Here is a 15757-nt window from a genome sequence, read left to right as displayed (position 1 = left end):
TGTTAAACTGACCACCACAACAAGTATTCCTGTTCCAGTTTATCTTCACACTATTTCAGCTCAGCATCTTCATATACATAACCTGAAATTCAAGTTTTAGGATCTCTTCTAAACTAATTGCACTGTTAGCCACCTTTTCAATGTTAGTCAATTAAGGACAGCATTGAGGGACAGTTTGGTTGACATTATTTATATTTACTTACTTTAAATTGAGAGGGGAGGGAATAATTACATTTATTATAACCAAGCCTGGAACTCTGCCTGTAATTAAGGATCTGGCACAACTTAGAAGAACTCCATTTTCAGTTGCTTAAGACATTTGCCAAACTATCAGTCAGGTCACAGATTTCATAGAGCAAGCCTTTTTCTACCATTTTACTTAGAAGTGAAAAACAGATTCTGTTAAAACGATGTTGTCATGCCTGAGAATAAGACGAGAAAAAATAGGTTGTGAAGTCCATACTAAAATACTTTTTTAAAGTATTCTGTTGACGAATTCTAAACGTGGAAGAAGCTGAATTTAAGCTGTGGCAGACGGGCTGCCTCATACCAAGGGTGTGGCTCCGGGTTGGTTTGCGGCGAGCTCTTTTTTTCTTGTGGGGAAGTGGAAGGGGAACAGAGAGAGGACTGCTCATTTTCTTGACAAAGTACCAAAATTATAAGCCTCTGAAAAACTTCAGAAGAGGGTTGTTAGTTTGGAAACTCAATTTTTGACAGACCAGCAGCAGTGGACATGCTCTACAGTCTCTCTAGGACACGGGATTGTTGTGCATGCTGCTTCCATGGGTAGATAAAAATCTGCTGCTTTATGAATGAGCTGAGGTGAACTTAGCTTCAGCTCCTCCTCCAGCAGCCAAGCACCTACTCTGGTAAAGCTGGAACTAAAACTCAGTTCTCTCCTAATCTCAAGCACAAAAAATAGTAAAAACCCCAAAATATTAAGAACTCTGGTATAGGAAAGGCAGTGGAAAGACAAAACACAGGTCAGTGGAGAAAGCAGCAGTGAAGTGGACAAAAGCAAAGGAGGTCAAAACCAAATGAAAAGACCAAAAGCCAGAGAGAAGATGCAACTGAAACAGAGAAAAGAAAGTCTGGAAATGTTTGTGGCCTCCAATAAAGAGCAACTCTGCTTTGTAGAAGCAGCTTTTTATTTTTCCCCTTCCCCTGCTCACCCTCCAGATCCCTGGCATTTATTTTATGATTCTGGTCACAATGTTGTGCCTAGGAAAAAAATATTATTGTAGCAAGAAACTAGGAAATAAACTTCTAGGTTCAAAGCAAGAGATCTTTTTAATAACATCTTGGTTTCGATATATAAAGTTTTAGGTTTGTGGCTGTTTGTTTGTTGTTTTTTTTTTAATTAATTTTTTCCTATCTTATTGCAGGAAGCTCTCACCAGGGTATCTGGTGCTAGATTGCATATTTGTATTCAGTAGTATTTAGAGAATTACATCAACAAATAAAAATGGTAAGATACCTTGTATTTTAATTAATTAGTTCACTGCAGATTCCTCTGTGTTTGGTGCCAAACAAGGCTACATACAAGGGAAACAGAGACCCAAAAGAAGGAACATGTTCACACTATGGCAGAGACAGATAATTAAACACAAACAGTGTGCACCTGTCAGGCTATCATCAAAAATCTACTCCTTAGATTTACTAAGAAATCTACAAAGACTTAAAGCAAAGAACAATTTCTCTCTGTCCAACCTTTTCCAGTACCTAACTCAAATGAATGTTTTTTCCATGTGCTTAAAGAGATCTTTATTCCTTGGCCCTTGTGAGGAGGATTCATTCTTCACACTTGCCTAGTCTTCAGCCATTCAGTCACGGAGGAAAATCAGGAAGGAAAAAAGTTAATCTCCAATCATATTATAGCATTCTTGCACCTCACTAAATTTTCTTGTGCTTAAAAGTACTAAAATATTGAAATAAACTTTTCTGTTACAGATCTCTTACCTTTTTCATTAATATAGTTTGAAATCTGCATCGAGTTAGCATGTTTCTCCCACAGCAAAGAAACTATAGCTCAGTGTCCATGGTTCTTTCATAATGGTTTTAATATGGCTTGGCAACTACAGTATTCTAATTCAGGAACCTAATAACACTACATCCTCCTTTTTGGAACTTGGAACTGCTGGAACTTGGATGCTCAAAGTTCCAACTGTCCAAAGATGACTCAAAATATTGTCTCCTAATTTCAAAGTCACTAATTTTAAGATCATAATCATCCTAAGATCTCTCTCACATATATAAAAAGCCTTAAGAAAAATTACAAAGCTCACTACTAGCAAAAGCAATGGCTGTTACAAATATGGAGGGAATGGAAATCAGTTGATTACAGGAAAAAAACCCAGCCACAACTATGTTAAAGTTTCATCATATATGTATATATTAAAATTCACCAAACAGCACTGAGAAATTGGCAATATCTGAGTAAATCCATATAATCTGCTTTTATTGATTCTCACATGGTAGCCCACTGGATTCCCTCACACTAAACTCATTACTTGAGATGTGAAAAAATAATTGCTTCAGAAAAGGTTAACAGAAAACACTCTCGGGATTTCATGTGTTCATTTAAAAGTCTTCTGAGCCTAGAAGTTTCTTAATATCTACAGGGAAGGTAGAGCTCAGAATAATTCTACATGTACTAAGGCTCATATTACCTCTTCTCTCTTCTACACAGGCAGAACAGGCACTTGGATAATACTGGACAGAAGAAAGAAAAAAGTGAAAAAATACAAAAGAAAGACATAAATATGGAAAAAAAAGGAAATGGAAGTAATTCCATCAATGTGCTCATATCCCTACACTTTGCTGTTTTTTGCAATAAAAAACCCCAAGTATACTCACTGTCAAAAGAAAAGGGAAAAAAAAGTCACACAGGGAACATTCTAGTTTACTGCTGCTTCTAAGAAAAGCAGTGAAAAGCATGTCAGAGTACAGACACTTGGAATTGCTAATTTAGATGCAGCTTAAGATTAGAAATTCACTTTCATCTAAAATAAGGAACACCCACCATGTGCCTACCAAATAAACACTTCTTTTGCTGCATCGTTAAAATATATTCAAGTAGTTGAGCAATTGTACATAGTACAAAAAACCCCTATTTAATCATCTGTCCAGCTTTCTGAGCTGTTTATTAAACATCTCAGGGATAGCTCAATCAAGCAGACAAAGACCATGAGTAGATGATACAAAACAACAGATATTTGGAATCTGTGGGCTCCTTGAGATAACAAGTTGATGAAATTGAGTGCTCAGGAATGATGATAAAAATTCAGTTTAACTAAGCAGAATTCAAATGGCAGTAAATAAGATGAAAGGTAAAACACTCCCAAATATATTTCAAATGACAAAGTTTTCTCTTTTGAACAGTATGTATTGAAGTGAAACAGAGCAGTTAAAAGTGTTGAGAAATTAATAAACACATTTCTAAACCTTTTGGAAACAAAATTTTCTTTTAAAAGTGGTGTCTCTAATAGTTGTATGCTTTGCCACTTTTCACAACTTCTCTCTGTAGAGCAGCTTTAATTAGTACAACTGCTTCCACAACCAGCTTTCTACTATGAGATATCTCAAAACAACATCAGTTTTGGATTGTAAAATGAAAGGCTGGTGAAGTGGATGACAACGCACTGGGAGCCAGCAAACCAGATATCCCTTCCTCTTTGATGGTGGCATGTTAAGCAGCAGCAAGACACTTCATCTCACTGTGGCCCTCCTTCTATCCATTGTCTATATAGTTTTTAAGTTTCTGATGCTTTTGCAGTGAGGCCTCAATGCCTTTTTTTTCTTTTAAACATCTGTACTGCAGAATCAGTGGCGTGCGCAGAGCAAGTTCTCAAAACACAACTGGTGTGTCAGAACAGAACACCCAGGGAATGAGACTTGCCTCCACGTCCCAAGAAAAAACAACATTTATAGCAACTCAGACAATTGTTTAGAGGTGGAAAGCAGCTATTTTTAACTATTCTGCTTAGTGGCTGCACTTAAGGGAGGCTCCCATTTCCTTTCTTCATCTTACGCAGCAGCCGTAACTACTATTTCCTTTTCCCTCAGCTGCTTTTACAAAACATCTGGGCTTGCAGCTTGCATGGATGCACTGTCTTCAATATCATCACAGGTTCAAAGCAAAAGCCAAATATTGCTTCCAAACCAAATTCTGCCCTGAAGGGCAGCAGGCAACTTTACCTTTGAATGCATCTATTTCTGTTCCAACACAGAAATAGCAAGCCTGAATTAGGCAGAGCCCTGAACATGAACCAGCAGGCCAGCCAGGGGATCCAGATTTAAGGTGCTGGTGTACAAATAAGTGCAAAAGGGGATGCAGCCATCACACCAACAGATTTTGATTGTGCTGTTTAAGCACCGCTACTTGGTGTGATCACCTGCACTTGGGACACTTTAACTCAAGCACAGGAATCTGCAGAGACAGACAGCACTGTATGAATTGTCAGCTCCTGACAGCCAAAAGCAAATATTTGGTGGATCACTGAAGAGGAATTTAGGAGCTTGACTCTAGGAGTGTCATTGCTGAAACCCTAGTTAACTCTGACTCGCATTTAATCCTGTTTATTTTAAAGCTATGAGAGGTTTATTATCATATGCTAAAACAAGTCTTCTGCAGTCCTTAGCAGAAATGGGTAAATGCTACCATATGCCAGGTATGGGACATGAGAAAGGAACTTGTGTCTTTTTCCTCAAATGGAAACACTTGAGACGAAGACAGTATTTGTATTCACATTTGTATACATTTGGTGAATAAAAACCGGAAGGATAGGAAGGGCAGAGCAAGCAAAGGCTACAGCAGTTCTAAGCTAACTTCCAAAGCCTGATCTCATCAGCCTTGCACAATACAATTCCAAACACAAAGATGAGAATTCAAAATAAATCTAGGAGAACTCCGAGGAAAGGTATCTTCTATCACACTAATGACTAGATAGAGATCTCCAAGAGAGCATGATGATTTTCTTTTTGAACTGTCACACCCACCCGCCCCTGCCACACAGTAGTTGACAATGCTGAGAATAATTTTGGTTTTCTTCTACACACAGTGAAAAAATACATTACCAGCTTGTCTTTCAAAGGTCCTGGAACTCTTTAATAAAATGCACTATAAGAAAAATAGTTTGGAAATCTGTGGCATGGAACTCGTGTATTCCTCAACGACTGGAATAGGTCTGCACACAATTTTACCTTAACTGCCCTTCTCCCCAAACCTTAACCAAAGCATATGATTCTTCTGAAAGCATTATTTAAATATATATCTGAAATCACTTCCTTAATTACTCACTCAAGCTCATGCATGTTTCAAAGAAGTTTAGTGGATGAGCCACCTCTCCTGGGCTATACTGAGCTAGGTGTAGGTAGGCAATGACTGTCCTATACCACCTCTAATCTCACCCCACTTCATCTCCCCCGAAACAAATTACACATGCACAGAGGATCTGTCCATCAAGATTCTCAGAGTTTGTGTTCTGCAAGACAATAAAAGTAGAAAGCTGAAGGATCCCCACTTTTTGAAAGCATACCAAAAGAGCTGGGAGAAGTTAAGCACTCCTTTAGGGAAGAATAAACTTCAGTCTTTTGCACTTCCTTTATGAATCCCAGTTGATCTGAGCACTTATCAAAGATCTCTTTTTAGTTACATGATACAGCTCATTTCTTTTCACTGAAGAGAAGAAATGCATAAAACAGCAATGTTCAAGTGGAAATAAAAACGTCTTGCTACCATAACTGAAATAAGGGCAATAAGTGAAAATTAAGAAGAGAGAATATTGAGAAAGAAGCATACATGAAGAACTACCTCTGAACTGGGGAATATAACATCCAAGGGGAAGAGAGAAGCAGGAAGGTCTGCAACTGCAAAAGTCTATTCTCTGCAAGAACTTAAAATTACCCCTTTTTTCACCATATGAGGCAGATACCCTGCAGAGAAAAATACTTTAAAGAACTGTCACAGTTATGCACAAAGCAGCTGAACTAAGGTCAGACAGAGAGTTGCTATCATGACATTCTGGGCGTTTATATGACTGATTTCATGTTTATTTTTAATGCTCTGCCTTTAGGTAATTCTGGTTTTGCTAGTGAAAACAAAACTACAGAATTGTGCTCATTCTCTGCTAGATACATTTGCATCTTCCCTTCTTTAAATGCTCCATTTGCATCTTAATCTGCAGGATTATCATCTCCTGCTCAAGCAGAACAATTGACAAGGGAGAAGGAGTGATGTCCACAAAGCCAGATAACATAAAAAATTGAAATGACAGCGATAATTTATTTAACTTATGCTGCAGCAACTCTGCATGTGCACGCTCACAACGTCTTTCCCAAGAGCTATCTTAACACTTACTGCAGGTTAGGAGCATGCACACGGTCAATCAAAGCAAAGCAGTTAGCAAACTGGTTTCCACCTGAACTCATCCTGTTCCTTTACATCTCTTCGTTCAAGAGTTCTTAACATTTATCCTCAAGCTGCCACTGGCTTGTGCCTCCTGTGCTATCAGGGGCATCTGCTACTCAACTCTTTGTCCTCACATCACCACGAAAACTTGAAAATACCTTTCCACGCTGTCCTCGGTAGCTCCCACATTTTTCCCCCCAGAAGTCCTCCCCAGGTAATTGTGGTAGTGTCTGCATAGAGATTGGGCTAACAAATCCAGCAGAACTATTTAAACTGGGCTCAGACTGGGCTACATCACACTCTACCTCTGAAATTTTGCTATGCCATCCCCTTTAATAAAATAAAATGCAATAAAAAATCCCTTTCCCTTTAAAAGTTGTTTGGAAAAGTCAAAGCTCACTGCATTACTCTTCAGTTAAAGGGAGGTGAGTCTCTAGTCGTGTTTCCTAATACTTATTGCTATAAAAGTGCACTTCAAACTTCCTCCCACCTCAACTAGATAATGAGCTTTTCCTTCAATCAAATATAATTAACTGTACAGCAATTCATTAGACCGTTTCTTTCAAAAACCACCCCCCCTATGAAATGAGAAAGAAGCAACACTCTGCAATTCAAGTCGCAGCCTTTCAAGTGAAGACCCTTAACTCTAGGAAGTGTATTGCCGGAGATAGCACTGAGCTCTCTGCTCGCCTTCCCCAGTACCCACCACAGCACATTCTTTAGCTGCAAGGTCACTTTTAAGAAGGTGATTAGCTTTCCTTGTTTGCTGCAGGATGAATGATGCTCTCGTGCCTGTCTAGACTGAGACTTGATGGAATGCAGTTACCTCTGCACCTCGTACCCCCACACCTCGCGGAAGTGAAGCAACACCAGTGTTATCAATTAAGCACTGAAACGAGCTGCTTTATGTAATTGCCACAAAGGAATTTACTATCAGATTCCATCGCATACGTCAGCCTCGTGTGCTATTAAATATTTCAGCTAAATGTAATAACTGTTTGTATGTGGTATTCCTAGATTTTAAACTATTTAGTTGCAGTTATATGTTGAAAGCACACGTCGGTGACATAAAGGTAAACTCATTACATGCTTATCTTAAGCATCCTAAAAAGAATAACAAAACTAAGGGTGGAGAAGGGTGGGCAAATCTAGGAAAGAATCAAGACACAAATACCTTGTTCTGTAATAACAGTGGTAAACATCCAGCCAGGATGTCTAGTTTTATCTGGAGAAGAAAGGATATTGCAATAGGCTTACTTCTCAGTGTTTCCTGGTAGTCTCACTAAAATGTCTGATCTCCAAAATCTGTGTCAAGTTCAAAGAACTAACTGTAAATTTGAACAGAAGAATAAAGCATTCAGAACACTGGAATATTAAAAAGGCTGTTGGGATTACAACAGCACCTTGTATAATAAGAATCTGAAAACAAAATATAACTGTACTGAACTTCACTGTCCCAAAGCGGTTCTGGGTTTAAGCTTATAGCATGAACACAAAACTGTGTGAAAAAAGCAATGCTGAGAGGCTCATTACTAGCATCACATCAGCACAGAAGGGGAAAAATTACTTATTTAAATTTCCATTCAAATACAGAACATTCACATAAATTTTCATTTTCCCCCTCAGTAATCAGACACAGAAGACAAGCTAGTTGATACAGTAAGAAAGTTCGGTATTTTAGAATTATCTTGATTTATCTTTAATTAGAAGCCTGTCGATATCTTTGGGGGTTTATTTTGCATTATATGCATGAACATATTGCAGGAAGTCTGGAAGTGATATATAACAGCATCGTTAAATGTATGTTGAATCATGATGTCTGAAAACTAGGGGTTTAACTACATTTGAAGATTTGAACTTGGCAAAAAAGATACCATATGCACAACAAATACATGAAACCTGCCACCAAAGAGGAGCCTTATCTCTTCTTGCTAGTAGTAAAGCAACGTTAAAACATAGGTACTTATTTGTAAAGCCCCATAGACATTCAATCACTTAAATTAAGCCCTGGTTTTCGCAAATATTTAACAAAAATCTTATGGAAGGTTAACCCTAACCAAATAAAAGGAGGTAAAATCATAAAAAGGACTGAGATTCTAAGCAAATTCTTATTTCAGTTAGTACAACTGTGGATTAATCAAGCTCTCTATAAAAATATGCTCGGTAAAGTTTTGCATTATTTGCCACATAAACCCATTTTTTAGAAGTTGAAATTTTGGGTTTCATCTGTTTCTTTACACTCTCAGCAGTTCAAACAAAAACCTGTTACTGCTCTGTTGTTGAGCACTGGCCACACACAGTGCAGTTCAGACAGAATTCTGAGGGACATATTCTAGATTTACTGACAGTTTCAGATGCTTTCTTAGCTACTGCAAGCTTCTTTCTGAAACGGGATATACAGAAGGAGAAGGGTGCAATGCACATTGCCCTGTGTGCTACACACAATTCACTATTCTTCACAATCACTCCCTCGGTTTTTAATGAGAACCTTAATTAACTGTAGAGTTTTTTTACTTTTCCACCTATCTTCCCTCGTTATTGGATCACAACTCTGTTCCCAGTTTTGCTGCCACATCAAAAACCCATTTTTTTATTTTTCTGCATGCCCTATTATGTTCTCAGCTCAGCTCTTTTGTTACTGACCCTTCTCCCACTCTTCCAAAACCAGTCAAGAAAATCAAGCTGTTGGCCAAGATATCACTTTGACAACATCTGCCTCCTTTTGCAGACCTTCACTTCTTCAAGCTGAAAGACTGTTTTGATGACTGCTTCAAAGCACATAACATTTCAATAGTTGTTTTCACATTTAACTCTTCCACTCCTCAAGAGGGTCCAATTCAACATCCCTTTTAGCGTATCCCCTCTTAAATACTTCTAGATTTCCTCAGTGAAGTGACTCCTGCTAAGAATATTCTTACCAGTCTCATATATTATGGCACCACTTACTATTCAAGTGTCTTAGGACCTCACTAATTTTTTTCCCTGCACACTAAAAAGTGAGAGAAAAAATATTCTTACATTCCTAAAGTGAAACCACAAAGTTGTTTGAGTTGTATCATTATTGTATCACTAGTCTTCCTTCTTCACACCTTCTCTCCATTTTTAAAATTCATTTACTATGTCATGTTCTATATGGACTGGGTATTCCTGTGCCCAAAGGCCACATTTTCAAATTTTAAGTAGTGTTATATAGTCTGCATACAGATTAGTAAAATAATAATTGGGGGTTATTTGTTTTGGACACAAACATTCTATTCCACTACTTCTTAAAATAAAGGAAGCTGAATTTGCTGACAGCTTCACTACTTCTCTGACAGGAAACAATACAAGCAAAGAAAGTCTTCTATTTGCCACTTTCAATATTTCTAAGTCTGTATGGAATAGTTCGGGAAAAATATTTACTAGATTTAAAATTCTTAGCTAAAACAATGTGAAACAACTGTGACCAAATAATTGTGTTCTGCTGCAAAAGCATTAACTACTACAGATTAAATTTAACTAAAATTTAATTAGGCCAGATTCATCTTAGCATAACTAAAAGAGAAATTATTTAACAGGTCCTGATAGAATCTGAATGTAATTAATAAGTGTAAAGTTTACCCATCATACAAAATAAGTCATTTATAAGGACTTTTTGGAAACTAAGAACACCATGCAAACACAAATTTGCCAGTATTAAAATATTAGAGTTTAGCAGAGGAAGCATATTGGTATGCTTGAATTTTGGTAACATAGTGAGTATATAAGGATAGGTACACATACAGACACACACATACATATATGTATGTATTACAATTTACAAGTCATCTTCACTGTATCTGTGCAATACACACTAGAATTGGGTATCTGCATGTGTTCCCTATAAAAAAAGTTTACAGAGATCCAAATACTGCTACAGTGGGCATGAGGAATGATTTATCCTACTGCTTCCACATCTTTTTTCACTCATTTAGATTCACTGAGTCATTCATCCCTGCCTGCAAAGCCGAATAAGAATAGCACAGAACGCTGGAACGAGTTCTTCCACTTCTCAGTGAGTCCTGTTCCAACAGCAGGAGGAAGCCCAGGAGACAGGAGTGTGCACCCTGCTCTCCTGTCCCCGGCAGAGCCCAGGCCCGGGGGGCTATTTCAATCCTGGCAGCTGCTCAGGCTGCAGCTCCCTGGCCTGGGCCACTACAGAGAGAAATGCAGGAAAAGAACTTCAAACATGCAAACAGAAGAAACCGGCACCAGGGTGGCATCCAGACGAGCTTCATTACAGGGTTCCTTTTAGCCTTCTCTGATTGCAACTGAAATTATTTTAATACAGAAGGCTCGTTCTTGGGCTAAGTGCCTGCTTTGCATATACATGGCAGTGCCACTGTCTAACTAAAAAGATAGGTGCTACAATTTTCCTACTACAACCTTAGTTTTCTTCAGCTTAGTATACTGGCTCCACACACTATGCATATCTCAGACAGCTAAATATAATAAAAATTTATATTTAAGAACTGGTAATCATTTAAAAAACCTCTAATTTTCAGCTAAGGTTTTTATCTGCAAATAAATATGGAAAAACAATTTCTAGTGTTTAGGTTTTAAACACAAAAGGACTGACAAAAGTTCACAGCATATAGCACATTATCTATGTCCACACCGAGACTTTTGAAGCTTAGAAGGTACAGGGACACAAAGTCTCTCAACAAAATCAGCTTTACTGACTTTCCTGTGAAGGACAGCACGAGAAGGAAGGACCAATTTTCAAGAAGGTTCAGCAACAAACTAACTACAACAGAACCACTCCATCACTAACAAAAGCAAGCAATTTTTACAATGGACAACTAAACATTCTGCTGTAAGATCATTTATTTATACAATGGTTACTGTAGAAAACAGCTTTAATAGCAACAAAACCCACTATTTTCCCTGGTGACACGTTTGTCAAGTGTAACAAAAATTCAGAATAGCAAAGGATTGTGGATTAGTTTAAGTTATTGGAAAAATCTAATAAAGGTTCTCTAACATGGATGGTCTAGGAGTTTTGTTGCAAGTATCTGCTGCTTTGGTTGCAGAAATAAAATGCTTTATTTTCAACAGAAACCAAACCATTCCGAGGAAGCCTCATAAGGCAAAAGCAAGAGCAGCAGAGCACGTTTAGTCAGTCACTCCTGTCACTGAACCACGTTAAAGCTTCTCACATCAGGTAAAGCTGACCTTTGTGACTTATGCAGAGGGAAGTGCTCTTCACATCAAGAATGACGAGCTTGAGAGATGACACTGCCAACGCCCAGCACTTGGATATTAATTAAGTGCTGCATTCTCTAATGTATAAACTAAGGAGTCCAATTAACATACGTGACCTTCGATCATACTTACAGTCATCTCACTACAAAAAAAAAAAAGCCTCTTACATATATTCTCTTACACCCCTCCTGCTCACAACTAAAATGGAAAAACTATTATAGTAGAACAAGGAGCATAAATGTAGTATCAGCTTCTGGCTAAGCATAATAGCAAGAGCTGCTGTGCACCACTGCTAGCATTACCTTGCCCACTTGCTGTTGGCAGTCAGTACAGAAGATCAGAGGTTCCCTGTGCCACTGCCTGTGTCATTGTCTGCCATTTACTCCAGCCCAGAAGGTGACAGTACGTGCCTTTCCACTACTCCTGCTTAAACAAATAATAAAACTATTTTTCATGCACTTCACAGATTGAAGCAAGTATAATACATAGCAAAAACATTAAAAGGGACCACAGGAAAAGTCTAAGTTACAGCACTGTTGAAAAGAAGATCATAAGGAAGCTTAATGTGTTGGATATCTGAACTACAGTGTATAGTAAAATCCAGTCTGAAAGTGTGAAAAACAATGCATACCATGCAAGTTACTCATACACACCATGAACTTCATAAGTGGATGATAGCCATTCGGTAAGGTGATCTGGGCATTGTTTTGCAAGCTCAGTCAAAAAAATTGGCTACTACATTGTCTCAGAAACACCAGTTGTTCCACAAGCACTGAACTAATAGCCTAAAATTTGACCCTTATCCCACACTTCTTAGCCAACTCCCATGCTTCCTACAAAAGGGATCCCACATTTTCCCCCAGGTCTCCTATGGCATGTCGAGTGAACAGAGGACAAAATATACTGTGCTTAGTCCAGAACAGTGTATGTACCAACACACTTGCCAGCACCTCTGCACTGACTGGGCAGCCAGGTAATCTGAGAGGATTACCTGAGCTGAGTTCTGCTCCTCTTTCCCCTTGGGAAACCTCTATCTTGGGATTGTCTCCTCTATTAACTGAATAATTTTCACGAAAACAGTAGCAAATTAATCTTTCAAGACTAAGCATCTTTCACATCTGACTGAAATCAGCCAGCAGACTCAGAAGTTAGACATGGAGATGGAAGGGTTCACAGTAGTCAGTGACAGTCTTCCGTGTCCATAGTGCCTATTTTTACTTCCTTTTCTCATAGAAAAAATAAACCAAAGAGAAAATACAGAGTACTGAGAGATGCAGCAGGTAGACACATTTAGAGTTCAAAACAAAAAATGTGATTTGATGCAAACTCAAGAAGAAAAATTCACAAAACCGACACATCCCAGTGACTTGGAACAAAATGCCATCACCACCCAAAAGCCTGTGGTTTCCAAACTTACAAAACTGAGAGGAGGTAAAGGTAAAGGCAGCATCTAAATGATTGGGTCTCTCATTCATTCTCACAAAAGGGAACAGAAATCTTCAAAACTGCCACCTACAACTATGCTTTCTGTCTCTCTCCGCTGCAAAAGCTTCATTCCATTCATTCTCCAAACAAGTCTGACAGAAGTTTAGACGCTATCTCTGTCTGGCTGTCTAATACTCCTTGGTTCTCATCCCACAGCAAACCAGATTGAATCCTTCATCCTTTCAAATCTCTCCTGTCTCAGCCTTTCTTCCTCCTCATCACACCCCCAGACTGACTTCTCCTATCAGATCCACTTCTGCTGCTCAGCCAAGGTTCCAGCTCTGCAATTAACAGATTAACAGACCCCTTGAGTCAGGAAAGCATCATCAGAAACTGAAATTTAGGAATAGCACAAGTTTTCAAAAACAGTTTTTGGAAATTGCAATAATTGCATTTTAAAACACTAATGGTCAACTCGAGGCTTCCATCAAAAATTCCTGTAGCCAAGCTCAAGACACTGGGCTTCAACACAGGAATATCGAGACTGATATTCCCTGGCAATTGTCTGTGTGTGCTCCACACTACATGTTCAGGTGGATTGCCACATATTAATATCTTAAACAATCTTGCATTAGAAAAGAGGGGAAAAAAAAAAACCTACTACTGTTGCATTATGAAAAACATGATGATAATTAAGCACTGTAACAGGATGGACTGCCTAGATAGCCTGTGAAATCCCTCTTCACTGGAGATTTTAGAGGTGTTAGACAGACAGTATTATCTGTGCTTACAACACCAGACCATGGAGGAAACAGAGGAGAAGTCACTTCCAGCCTTATATTTCTGTGAACGTATGTTTCAGAGAAAAAAAAAAGAAAAAGGAAAAAAACCCACCCCCAAACAAATAAAAAAAGCAAGCAAACAAACAACAACAAAACAATAAAAACCATCCCACAGAAATCAGTTTGCATACTGAAATGTCAGTCTTTTGGAAAACAGTTCTTGTATTTCACTTATTTTTAAAATTCAAATTCAAGCAGTGAGTAGCTCCACTAAGTCTACAAGCTTAATAAAATTAATACTTGCTGCCTGTAAGCTATGCACAGATTCCAGTCCTACCCAACACAAAGCATCACCCAGCCCGTTTTATTCAGGGCATAAACATTTTGTTCCGAATGAAACTTTACACTCAACTCACAGCCCTGGTATAAAGTTAGAGTCTGCCCAGAAAATGACAGCACATTTTCATGGCACAGCCAGACTGAGTCCAAACACAATACAGCTCCAGTGCCATGCACTCTGCTGTTAGGAATAAAACATTTCTGAAGAACCCAACACAGCAACTTTCATATCTTTTCGGTGAGAAAGGCGGAGGAGAGTGGTATCTGCCAAGGAAACAACGCCACTGACTACACAGACTACTGAGAAATACTTAAAGGAGTATAAAAAGGAGGGGGGGACAACAATGTAAAAGTCAACAAATTATTTTTTAGAGAAATAAGTGCTAGAGAGGTGCTATCAAAACAACCACTTCAACAAACTTCACCACAGGAATATTTATAAGAGATACAGTTATGCTTCCCTCTCTGTCCAGGGTGAAGTGAGGTTTGCCTGCCTTCACCAGAGAAGGGCAGGCAGACAATTCAACCAGCCTTTTATATGTGGTTCCTTTGAGGGCAGAACCATTCACACTGAAGTGAGGCATCTGTGTAGTGTCTCAGGGCTTGAAATTTGGGTTCAACGAATGAGCTCAGCTTCCATTTCCTCACAGGCTGTGCCCACACTGCATGGTGCAGTACCCAAGCACTGAAGTTTGCTTGGGAACTGGAAGCAGCTCAGCTGAAATATCACAGAGGTTCACACAGGCTGATACACCTAATGGAAAATGGGCTCTTCTCAGCGAGGTGAATGGTTCTGTGCAGGATCCTGGGCTTTCCTTACACAAGTAGGCAGCTAATGAAGCCCGAGTCTGGCACACAGGCTGTGCTTCTATGTGAGGTTATCCATCAGGCATACCAGTGTGCTCCCCAAGAAAACAGCTTTGTTTCCATCTCCTAGGTTAGTATTTCTGAGACAGCTCCCAAGACAAACTGAAAAATAAATTTAATTTTTAGATTTCATCTGAATAAGCCATAAACAGTGGGCATAGCTTTAGTAAATAAGTAGAAATAGGGGTGCAGATAGGTTTAAAAAAACACTTTTATACACAAGATGCATAGAGACAGTTAGCAATTCAAAACACTGAATTGGAAGAACTGAGTTGGATAGCTAAAGGAGGCTTTTCCTCATGTCACACAATTCATATTTCAAAAAAATTATGTTGAGATACTAAAGTAACTTTAACTGGCAAGACAGAATTAGATAAAGATGCTTCTGCTCGCTCATTTTGATTAATAATTAAAATGATCATTAAAAAAAAATATTTCAATCTCTATCCAATCCCTTACACACTTTAATTTTTACAGCCCTGATGAACCACACAGACATAGATTTATGGAAATATTCCCAAAGATAAAACCATATTCTGTTTGCTTTAATTTTCACTTTATACTTCCCACAAATAATTCACACATTAGACAATGGAATGCTGTCTACCCTGGACATGTATAAAGAAGGAAAAGTGGTTTAGTGTTGCATATCACAGAACGCAAGCAAGTGAAATGAGGAACGATTATATCTTTAATATCTGGTCCGTATGAA

General features: G+C 38.5%; 1 protein-coding gene across 3 annotated transcripts in view; it reads right to left on the bottom strand.

Annotated features, from left to right (window-relative positions):
• Positions 1–15757, bottom strand: part of BMPR2 (bone morphogenetic protein receptor type 2) — a 107432-nt gene that overhangs the window by 88800 nt on the left and 2875 nt on the right. The window lies entirely within an intron of this gene.

Source organism: Pseudopipra pipra, chromosome 7 (assembly GCF_036250125.1).
Source record: "Pseudopipra pipra isolate bDixPip1 chromosome 7, bDixPip1.hap1, whole genome shotgun sequence".
Taxonomy (NCBI): Eukaryota; Metazoa; Chordata; class Aves; order Passeriformes; family Pipridae; genus Pseudopipra; species Pseudopipra pipra.
The sequence above is the reverse complement of the archived record's forward strand: the minus strand, read 5'-3'. Positions and strand labels throughout refer to the sequence as shown.